This window comes from Lissotriton helveticus (assembly GCF_964261635.1).
Source record: "Lissotriton helveticus chromosome 1_1 unlocalized genomic scaffold, aLisHel1.1 SUPER_1_unloc_2, whole genome shotgun sequence".
Lineage (NCBI taxonomy): Eukaryota > Metazoa > Chordata > Amphibia > Caudata > Salamandridae > Lissotriton > Lissotriton helveticus.
The window spans coordinates 6,054,578-6,066,637 of record NW_027611659.1 but is presented as its reverse complement, the minus strand read 5'-3'; positions in this window follow the sequence as shown (position 1 = coordinate 6,066,637).

The following is a 12,060-nucleotide window of genomic DNA, read 5'->3' as shown; positions in this document are numbered from 1 at the left end:
TGGACGCCTCCCGCCCTCCCAATATATTTAAGGGGCGTCACATACTATAGCTGTGATATATTCCATATTCTCCCCTGAGGCGGAAGCCGGGGGCTCTCAGCTCTTTTCTGTTCACTGCCTTACTGCACGCTCTTGAAATACGAAGTACATGTATTTTAAAATCTGTATATATTTTAACAGCTCTATTTTAAACGCTACCTCTTTGCACTTCGGCGCGAGACTAGCGTCACTCCGAAGCCGCCAATTCCTTTGTTGTGCACGGCGCAGCCGATTTAAGGTGCTGCCACCGTAACTGCACCCATTTCAGACACCATCTTGCTGGGAGGAAGGGTTGCGGTCCAGTTGTTGGACGCCTCCCGCCCTCCCAGTATATTTAAGGGGCGTCACATACTATAGCTGTGATATTTGCCATATTCTCCCCTGAGGCGGAAGCCGGGGGCTCTCAGCTCTTTTCTGTTCACTGCCTTTCTGCACGCTCTTGAAATACGAAGTACGTGTATTTTAAAATCTGTATATATTTTAACAGCTCTATTTTAAACGCTACCTCTTTGCACTTCGGCGCGAGACTAGCCTCGCTCCGAAGCCGCCAATTCCTTTGTTGTGCACGGCGCAGCCGATTTAAGGCGCTGCCACCATAACTGCACCCATTTCAGACATCTTGCTGGGAGGAAGGGTTGCGGTCCAGTTGTTGGACGCCTCCCACCCTCCTCTAAACCCGCCCCTTACATGTACAAAAACATTAACCCTCCCCATCCGCGCAGCGGGCGGGCGCAGCGGGCGCGCCGGCGGCGCGCCAAAGGCCAGCCCGTCTGCGCCCGTCCGCGCCTGGACCGGGCCCAGGGCCACCACCCCTGGTCCCCTTAACCCAGCGACTTGTCTACACTACTCTAATATTAAGCTGCTCGAGATGCGTCCTCACAATCACTGCGATTGTCGAAAGCTTGACCCAATATCCCTTCCCGGTCTTTTCACACAGTTCTGTCCTCATTGTATGGTTTCTATCCCCCTCGCCATTAAATCACCCTCCAGTGCTAACAAAAATACACATACCAGCATATCAATAGCACTTTCTAATGTACGCTCGCTCGGTAAACACCGACAGGATATAGCAGACTTGATAGAGGATAGGAATTTAGGTATATTATTCATGACCGAAACTTGGATGGACAATTCATCCGACCCAGACCTAGTGATTGCAGTCCCAAGAGGTTTCACAATCTATAGACACGATAGACAGCATAAAAAAGGGGGCGGAGTAGCGATTATCGCCCGTGACTCACTTAATGTGAGAATTACTGCCACCCCGTCATCCTCCTGCAAAGCTTTGCAATTCGCAATCATGCTATCCCCTTCCAACAACTTCAAAGGGATCCTCGTATACAGACCACCTGGATCACGACCACGATCAGACTTTATCACGGATTTGAGTTCTATCCTGGAATCCCTGGCTCTGGAAGACTCTTTTACAGTTTTGGGTGATTTTAATTTTCACCTAGACAAACTAGAGGATAGGGATACTTTATCTCTTATCTCGGATATGAAGACATTTGGTCTTCCCCTTCTGGTTAACTCTCCTACGCATGACGGTGGCCATACACTGGATGGCATCTTCTCCAATCTGGAGGATATCCACATAAATCAAATCCTCCCTTTCACTTGGTCAGATCATTACGCCATCTTAGGCTCCATCATCATCCAGGAAACACTCACCGCTAAAGTATTCGCCAATTCCCGTCAACCGTTTAAAGCCTGGAATGACATAGATAGTCCTAGCCTGAAAACGCTACTTGGTAATTCCAACCCCATTTTTTCCGCAGACCCCAACATTGCCACCAAGCAATTCCACGACTGGCTGGGTACTGCTGCTAATTCACTGGTTCCCACTAAACAGGCGACCAGAAACACTCGCCCCCTCGGCACCTTGGTTCACTGAAGAACTAAGAACCCAGAAACAACTCTGCAGGAACAAGGAGAGGCATTGGCGGAAGGCCTATAGCGAAGACAACAGAATTAGCTACAAGGAGACGTTGGTCAAATATAAAACCATGATCAGTGAGGCTAAGAAAAAGTACTTTAGTGAATGGATAGAGCTAGCAAAAAACTCCTCTAAGGAACTTTACGATACCACCAAGCACCTAGCTGGTTACTCCCCTGATCTGAACCCACCTCCCTCTCAATCTCTTTGCGATGCCCTGGCTACCTTCTTTTTCACGAAGGTCAATGACATCTTCTCGGCTTTCTCAAATAATACTAATACCCCCTCTATTACCCATACCTCGACTTACTCTGCACCCAAGTTTACTCATTTTACAGATATCACCAACGCTCAAACTGTGGAAATCATCACCACGATCAAAACAGGCTCTGCACTTGATCCTTGTCCTTTTAAAATTCTTCCACCTATTATCGATGTGCTTATACCTGCCATTACTCTAATCTGCAACACCATGTTCAGATCAGGTATTTATCCAGACGCCCTAAAAAAACTCCTCAAACCATTACTAAAGAAGCCTCACCTTGATAAGGATGAATTGAAAAACTACCGCCAATTGCAAGCCTTCCATTCCTGGCCAAAGTGGCCGAAAAAGCAATGAATTTACAACTATCTGCTTTCATGGAGGAACACCATTTACTCGATGATACTCAATTTGGGTTCTGCTGATTCCACGGTACGGAGACTGCGCTGATCAAAGCCGCAGATGACATCAGATCTGTTAGACCTGTCAGCCTTAGGGTGGTCTTTCCCCGTGATTTTTTTGCCCTTGCCTCATTTTTCCCACCTTCTTTTTGTTGGCCCTTAGGTCTTCGGGCACCTTTTCATAGCTAATCTGTGTTAGGGTGCAGGTGCTCTCTACTTCCAACATGGCTGGCACTGGCCCCTGCTACTGCAGCGAGGTCTTTTTAGTGTAGCACCCTAGTTGCCAGGAGCAGGCTGGGTCCCCATACAATGTTGCAACACCAGCCACCCAGCCCCTGTCCATAGTTAGAGTGGGGAAGCTCCTGGAACCTTCCAGAAGAAAGGCGGACCTGACTGTTCCCGCCTTAGAGAGTGGTCACCTGACCTGGGCATATATAAGCAAGGGAGGGAACTTTTTCTAGTCAGTTGGGGCATCACTGACCTGGGGAACCCACGCAGGAGTTTTAGGCGGGAGGGCCTAGTGAGGAACCTATGCTACTGGCAGTGACAGGATTAAGGTGCTGCCTCTTAAGCTGGGTGAGGTGTCCAAAGCTAGCCCCCTGATCTGGCCCAGTGGTAGGGAACCCCAGGGCCCATCTGCAGTGACTGAGGAGAAATTCTTCAAGCCTTCAACTCATCACCCCCCCCCTTCCACTTCAAGAAACAAGCAACTAAGGGCGCAGAACCATCCAAGCGCCAAGAAACCTGCTTCCTGGGACCAGGTACTGGACTGTGCTGCCCTGCGCATCCCCTGCCTACAACTGGGCCTACCTGTCTCCCCCTGACTGAACTGTGGGCCAAGCGCTACAATTTGCTCCCATCCTGCCTGCCTTGAGCTAACTGCCCTCGAGACTCTAGCGCTGAAGCCCCCTGTGAGGCACTGGTATTCTAAAGCGCTTCTCCCCCTCAGGAATCATCTTGTCAGCGAGGCGCTGCATTTACCCCCAAGCGCTCACCTGCTGTCCCCGAGCGCTGCGATAGCCTGTTGCTGTCTGCCGCTGTCCCGCCGGGCCTGGAGGCGCCAGTGGCCCCCTCCTTCTGCCCAGCCGAGACTGCCCCTCAGGCGCTGTTGCTCAGCGCACCAAATCACCGCCTCAGCCCACGGAAGCGATGTGATACCCCTTGGTGGCCCCCGGTACCAGAAGAGGGCCGCCGCAGTGTGGCCGGGCCCCACCCGACTAAGGGGAGGTCCCGCGGCGGCCCCGGAGCCTGAGGAAGGCCGCCGCGTAGTCCAGTCAGGCCTCGTTAGTCCTGAAGCCAAGTCACTGCCTCCATCACGTGACGAGGGCGTTCGGCCTCGTCATTGGCCGCGCCCCCATCTCCCTGTGCCGCGATTGGTCCCGCGGCCCGGCCCACACTGCTCCCTCATTGGCCGTCACCGCGGGCCCTGCTGACACGGCTCAGCGGCCAAAGAGAGCTGCACTTCACTACGGAGGGGGCCGCTGAGCCTGAGAGCCCCCTCCGCTTAGCGCCCCAAACGCTGGTCCAGCTTCGCCCCGGCGCCGGGGCTACAGAACTGCCCCCGCAGCGCACAGGGCCGGAGCTCCTTTCCCCCCAAGCGGACACTTTGCAAGGGCCCCGTAGGGTCGAAGAACACAAGGTAACCCCCTGGGGAGGAGGGCGGTAGGCCGAGTGAGGCCCGATGTCGCCCCTCCCCCGGGGTTAGCTGAATGTGCCTCGAATATTTGGAGGCTGGAGGGTCAGACACTTTCCTCATTATATCGTAGTGCACCATATTTACAAGCCTGATATGTTCAAAGTGTACCGTATTTACAAGCCTGATATGTTTAAAGTGTACCATATTTACCAGCCTGTTAATGAGAGGGAGAGTCATTTCACTGTACTGAATTTTCTTGCAGAGGTGGACTTCCATAATATTCTGATGATCTGATCTGGGTCGCAAACCGATCTGTATTCACAAGAAGAAAGGCTTGTGGTTGATGACTAAAGGCTGTGTTCTTTGAAGTTCCTTGTTAAACTGATAAGTACTTGCTGGAATGTTTTATTACTTTCTAGGAAAAGCGTCCATGAGAGGTTTGATGTGTTACTTAAATGCAATACTATAGTCGCTTCTTGTAGGATCCTCCAGGTTTATACAATTACCCCTTTGCCTGCCAAAGAGTCTGATGCGACAGGCGGGGTTAGTTAATTTTTCATTGCTTAGATGAGCTGGTTATTATTTTAATGAAAAGTCTTACTGAAATGCTTAATGAAATGTTCACCCATTTACAGGAAATGCAATCTGAACGTGATTCATGAAATGTCTTAATGAAATGCTTATCTGAAATACTAATGAATTACTAATGCATCGCTCTATTTGAAAGCCTATATAAAAGATCTTGATTTCTTTCAAATACAACTACTGGTGTGGTCTCCATTATTGCGCCACTGTGTGTTTCATTGGATGTGTGTGTTAACTGGCTGCTTTACACGCAAGCCCCTGGCTGCCTTCCTGCTCGAGCCATGCTACCCCCCGGAGAACTGGTGGTCCCAGTTCTTACATTGTTGGCGAGCGGTGGGATCCAGGAGGACCTGTAGCTACCTAACACCCTCCAGTGGGACAGAGTGTACTGCAATTAATTGGACACCTGTCGTGCTTCAAGCAAACCCAAATGCCCACCACTGTCTAGCCTGCAGCAAAGTGTGTTGAACCAGCATTGTTGCCCACATCTTAGAATTTTTCTTCCAGGTTATCTAGGTCCTCGCCTGACAGAATGGAGTTCCAGCTGGCTGACCTTGATAGGTACACTGTAGTGTTGTTAAGGGAGTTTTGTCAGGGGATGGTGGTGCCTGTGGGGACGAGAGCTGTAAAAGAAGAGCTCCGTACCGCCTTGAGGGCATGGGTAAGGGCCCACCCAGAGGAAGAAGAGGATGGGGAACAGGTCACACACGGGGAGGCGGACACTCAGGAAGACCCAGGCCTGCTCAACATTGACATGTCAGACAATTTATTGCCAGGAAGACGTTCCGGGTCAGGAAGCAGTGTATCTAGGGAGAGTGTGTCACCGCAGGAGTACGAGGACAGGAGGGAGGAGAGACGATTGAAGTGGGAGCTTGCCAAGTTAGAGCACGAGAGGGAGAGAGAAAGGGAAGATAAGAATCTGGCTTTAGAGAGAGAAAAGGAAGATAAGCAGTTTGCTTTGGAGAGAGAGAAATTAGCATTGGAGGAAAGGAAGCTGGCGCACGAGCTGCAGCTCAAGGAAATGGAGCTGCAAGCATTGCAGTTGAGTGCGCCAGGAAGTCCTAATGGTGGCAGCATACCAGGAGCTCATCAGGAGCCCAGATTCTGGTTACCCAAGGAGGTGATAGCGAGCTACACCAAGGGGGATGACATTGCCAGGTGTTTGGAGGCGTATGAAGTGGCCTTGACTGCCCATGGGGTGCCTGAGAAACACTGGGGAGGTGATTTTTACCGGTTTATACCTCCTGATGTCAGGGACTCACTCCTGTAATTTGAGAAGGCAGACCAGTTTAGGTATTCCCCCATGAAGGAGGCACTTATCAAACATTTTGGCCTCACCCCTGAAAGGTATCGCCAGAGGTTTCGTGGCAGCCATAAGCTGTCCACGCAGAATTGGGTGGATGTTTTTGAATATGCCCGAAAGGCTCTGGATGGTTGGGTGCGTGGCAGCGAGGTGCGTGATTTTGAGGGTCTGTATAACCTTTTTTTGAGAGAGCACCTATTGGATAAGTGTTTTCCGGAGTTGCGCCAGCATTTGGTGGATCCCAAGCTTACTGATTCCCGTGAGCTCGCGGAGGAGGCGAATATTTGGGTCAGCACTCGGGTGTCACACAAGGGCCCCGGGGGAGATGGCCCGAAAGGCGGTCAGGGCGCCCCTCAGAAGAAAGAGGGTGGAGATAAAAGAACGAAGTTCTCACGAGGCCCACAAACTAGACAAATTGGGAAAGGAGTAGGTACCCCACCTCAGAACCGTTCCCCAAAACCCACTTACCCTGACAAGAGTCAGCAGCCAAAAGTGGTCCGGTGCTATGAGTGCGGAGAGGTCGGACACTACAAGGGAGATCCCCAGTGTCGCAAACGACCCCCAGCCCCCACTGGTGGCAAGAGTCCCGGGGTGGCTAGCGTAGCGCTTGGGTTGGAGCTGCCCCTAGATAGGGAAGGGGAGTGGACAGGCCTGACCCTGGTTTCACTTGGGGATAGAGAGATGGTCCCAGTGACGCCCTTACCATCGAATACTGCTAAGTACCAGCAGAGGGTGAAGGTCAATGGGGAGGAGGTGGACGCTCTGAGGAACACAGGAGCCAGTATGACCACTGTAGTGAGGCGGCTGGTGTCCCCTGAGCAGGTTGTTCCTGATGTGTATCATCCGGCCGTGTTGGCTGACGGCAGAATGAGCTACTATCCCGTGGCTCAAGTTCCCTTTGAATGGGGAGGAGTGTCAGGCCCGTTGAGAGTGGCGATCAGCCCTGCCTTACCTGTGGACTGTCTGCTCGGTAATGACCTCGAACATACCGCCTGGAAGGAAGTGAAGTTTAAGGCCCACACTGAGATGCTGGGATTACCAGGGTGGACTTGCGTAGTCACCACAGCTGCTCGGCAAGAAGCTCAACCCGGGTTGGAGCCTGAAACAACGGCCCAACCCACTGTCGGTCCAGAGGAGAGTGTTGTGGAGGACACACCCAGTGTGATGGATGGGGAGCCCGCGGAGGTAACCCCGGAGTCCGTGGAGGTGGATGTCGTTCCCGTGGGGGACTTGCCGACCCTTGCCGAGTGGCATGTGGAAGGAGGTCCTACCCGGGAGGAATTCTGTTGGGCGCAGAAGGAGTGCCCCACGTTTGAAGGCATGCGGCGACAGGCCGAAGCCCAAGCGATGAACAAGGAGACCGGCAACTATCACGTGTATTGGGAGGATGGCCTCCTGTACAGTGAACCAAGGGTTCCGGTGCATGGGTCCTCGAGGGCCTTAGTGGTCCCCCAGTGTTACCGGGCCTTTTTGATGGAACTGGCGCATGAGATACCTCTAGCCGGACACCTGGGCCAGGTCAAGACCTTTGCGAGGCTAGTCCCACATTTTTATTGGCCTAGGATGAGAGTTGCCTCTGACACCTATTGCAAGACCTGCAAGACTTGCCAGGCCAGTGGCAAGACTGGGACCAAATTGAAGGCCCCATTGGAGCCACTCCCAGTGGTCGGGACCCCTTTTGAGCGGGTCGGTATTGACATTGTTGGGCCGTTGGACCCTCCGACCTCTGCGGGACATCGGTTCAATCTGGTGTTAATGGACCACGCCACTCGGTACCCAGAGGCCATCACTCTGAGGACCGTTACTGCACCTGTGGTGGCGCGGGCCCTGATGGGGATATTTACCCGAGTGGGATTCCCCAAGGTCGTGGTGTCGGACAGGGGCACAAATTTCATGTCGGCCTACATGCAGGCCATGTGGAAGGAATGCAGAGTGACCTATCGGTTCTCCACTCCTTGCCACCCCCAGACTAACGGGCTCGTAGAGCGCTTCAACAAGACCTTGAAGGGGATGATCCGGAGTCTGCAAGAAGACCTGCGGTGGAAATGGGACATCCTCCTCCCTTGCTTGCTGTTCTCGTACCACGAGGTACCCCAGAAGGGAGTCGGGTTCAGCCCCTTTGAATTGCTCTATGGCCATCCCGTTAGGGGACCCCTCAGCCTGGTCAAGGAGGGTTGGGAGAAGACTTCGAAGAAGCCTCCCCGTGATGTTGTCAGCTACATGCTGGCATTCCGCAGCCAGATGGCCAAGCTGTGGAAGGAAGCCTCAGACAATATGGAGACTAGCCATGCCGTCATGGAGGAGTGGTATGACCACAACGCTCGGACGGTGGAGTTGGACGCTGGACAGAAGGTGTGGGTCATGGAGCCTGGGGCGCTTAGTGCCCTCCAGGACCGGTGGACTGGTCCGTACGAGATTGTGGAGCGTCGAGGCCAGACCACCTACGTCGTGGACTTGAAGACCCCCCGACAACCACACCGGGTGCTCCACGTCAACCGCCTGAAGCCTCATCATGAGCGATCAGAGCTTGCTCTCCTCATGGTGACGGATGGGAGCGAGGAGGAGAAAAGTGAGCCCCTTCCTGACCTTCTAGCGGCTCAGGAGAAGGATGGTTCATTGGAGGGAGTTGTCCTCTCCCTATCCTTGACCCCAGAACAAAAGAGGGACTGCTGCCAGGTATTGGCACAGCAAGCCTCATTGTTCTCCCTCACGCCTGGAATCACACATCTGTGTACCCATGATGTGGACACAGGGGACAGTACGCCAGTGAAAAACAAGTCTTACCGGCTGTCCGAGAAAGTGAGGAACAGCATCCAGGGTGAGGTGATCAAGATGCTGGAGCTGGGTGTGATCGAACCCTCCAGCAGCCCGTGGGCTAGTCCGGTTGTGTTGGTGCCGAAAGCAGCTCCACCGGGCACCACACCAGAACTTCAGTTCTGTGTGGATTATCGGGGGTTGAATTCTGTCACCAAGACAGATGCTCACCCGATACCACGGGCAGACGAGCTGATTGACCGGCTGGGAGCAGCCAAGTACCTCAGCACCATCGACTTGACATCGGGGTACTGGCAGATTGCCATGGCCGATGGAGCGAAGGAGAAGACAGCGTTCTCCACCCCCGAGGGTCACTTCCAATTTCGAGTGATGCCCTTCGGGCTCAAGAATGCTCCGGCCACTTTCCAGCGGTTGGTGAACCAGGTATTATCTGGCCTGGAGTCCTTCTCAGCAGCTTACCTGTATGACATAGCTGTCTTCAGTAGCACCTGGGAGGACCATCTGCAACATCTCCAGGAGGTGCTGCGGGCGTTACAACGTGCCGGCTTGACTATCAAAGCTAGCAAGTGCCAGATTGGACAGGGCTCTGTCGTGTACCTGGGACACTTGGTGGGCTGAGGTAAGGTGCAACCCCTCCAGGCCAAAATTGAGACCATCATGGCCTGGGAGCCGCCCAAAACTCAGACTGAGGTCCGAGCTTTCCTCGGCCTCACTGGCTATTACCGCAGATTCGTCAAGGGATATGACACCATCGTGGCCCCCTTGACCGAGTTGACGTCCAAAAAGCAGCCACGACAGGTCATCTGGACGGCTGCTTGCCAGGAGGAATTTGAAACACTGAAGCGCGCGATGTGTACCGCTCCGGTGCTGGCCACTCCGGACTTCCAAAAAGAATTCATCGTGCAGACAGATGCCTCAGAGCATGGCGTAGGTGCCGTGCTATCGCAACTCAATGATGATGGCCAAGACCAACCTGTGGCCTTCATCTCCAGGAGACTACTCCCTCGGGAACGGCGATGGAGTACCATCGAGCGAGAAGCCTTTGCTGTGGTCTGGGCTTTGAAGAAGTTGAGGCCATACCTTTTTGGCTCTCACTTCCTGGTTCAAACCGACCACCGTCCCCTTCGCTGGCTCATGCAGATGAGAGGCGAAAACCCAAAGTTGCTAAGGTGGTCCATTTCCCTACAGGGGATGGACTTTAGGGTGGAACATCGGCCCGGAGCTGACCACACCAATGCTGACGGTCTCTCCCGGTTTTTCCGCCTTAGTGACGAGAACTCCCTAGAGGTTGGGGAGCTCTCCCCACTTTCAGCTGGGGGGACGCATGTTAGACCTGTCAGCCTTAGGGTGGTCTTTTCCCGTGATTTTTTTGCCCTTGCCTCATTTTTCCCACCTTCTTTTTGTTGGCCCTTAGGTCTTCGGGCACCTTTTCATAACTAATCTGTGTTAGGGTGCAGGTGCTCTCTACTTCCAACATGGCTGCCACTGGCCCCTGCTACTGCAGCGTGGTCTTTTTAGTGTAGCACCCTAGTTGCCAGGAGCAGGCTGGGTCCCCATACAATGTTGCAACACCAGCCACCCAGCCCCTGTCCATAGTTAGAGTGGGGAAGCTCCTGGAACCTTTCAGAAGAAAGGCGGACCTGACTTTTCCCGCCTTAGAGAGTGGTCACCTGACCTGGGCATATATAAGCAAGGGAGGGCATCACTGACCTGGGGAACCCACGCAGGAGTTTTAGGCGGGAGGGCCTAGTGAGGAACCTATGCTACTGGGAGTGACAGGATTAAGGTGCTGCCTCTTAAGCTGGGTGAGGTGTCCAAAGTTAGCCACCTGATCTGGCCCAGTGGTAGGGAACCCCAGGGCCCATCTCCAGTGACTGAGGAGAAATTCTTCAAGCCTTCAACTCATCACCCCCCCCTTCCACTTCAAGAAACAAGCAACTAAGGGCACAGAACCATCCAAGCGCAAGAAACCTGCTTCCTGGGACCAGGTACTGGACTGTGCTGCCCTGCGCATCCCCTGCCTACAACTGGGCCTACCTGTCTCTCCCTGACTGAACTGTGGGCCAAGAGCTACAATTTGCTCCCATCCTGCCTGCCTTGAGCTAACTGTGCCCTCGAGACTCTAGCGCTGAAGCCCCCTGTGAGGCACTGGTATTCTAAAGCGCTTCTCCCCCTCAGGAATCATCTTGTCAGCGAGGCGCTGCATTTGCCCCCAAGCGCTCACCTGCTGTCCCCGAGCGCTGCGATAGCCTGTCGCTGTCTGCCGCTGTCGCGCCGGGCCTGAAGGCGCCAGTGGCCCCCTCCTTCTGCCCAGCCGAGACTGTCCCTCAGGCGCTGTCGCTCAGTGCACCAAATCACCGCCGCAGCCCACGGAAGCGCTGTGATACCCCTCGGTGGCCCCCGGTACCAGAAGAGGGCTGCCGCAGTGTGGCCGGGCCCCACCCGACTAAGAGGAGGTCCCGCGGTGGCCCCCGGAGCCTGAGGAAGGCCGCCGCGTAGTCCAGTCAGGCCACGTTAGGCCTGAAGCCAAGTCGCTGCCTCCATCACGTGACGAGGGCGTTCGGCCTCGTCATTGGCCGCACCCCCGTCTCCCTGTGCCGCGATTGGTCCTGCGGCCCGGCCCACACTGCTCCCTCATTGGCCATCACCGCGGGCCCCGCTGACACGGCCCGGCGGCCGAAGAGAGCTGCACTTCACTACGGAGGGGGCCGCTGAGCCTGAGAGCCCCCTCCACTTGCCGCCCAAACGCTGGTCCAGCTTCGCCCCAGCACCGGGGCTCAAGAACTGCCCCCGTGGCGCACAGGGCCGAAGCTCCTTTCCCCCCGAGCGGACACTTCGCAAGGGCCCCGGAGGGCCGAAGAACACAAGGTAACCCCCTGGGGAGGAGGGCGGTAGGCCGAGTGAGGCCCGAGGTCGCCCCTCCCCCGGGGTTAGCTGAGACTGGGTCCTTTTGGCCCCCTTCTGAATGTGCCTCGAATATTTGGAGGCTGGAGGGTCAGACACTTTCCTCATTATTGTAGGAAGGTGGATATCTGACTATGGTTACCCCCAAACTTTTTGCCTGGTGTTTAGCTGTTTTTTGACATAGTTGGCCTGGGATCCTGCTATTCAGGGCCCCAGGCT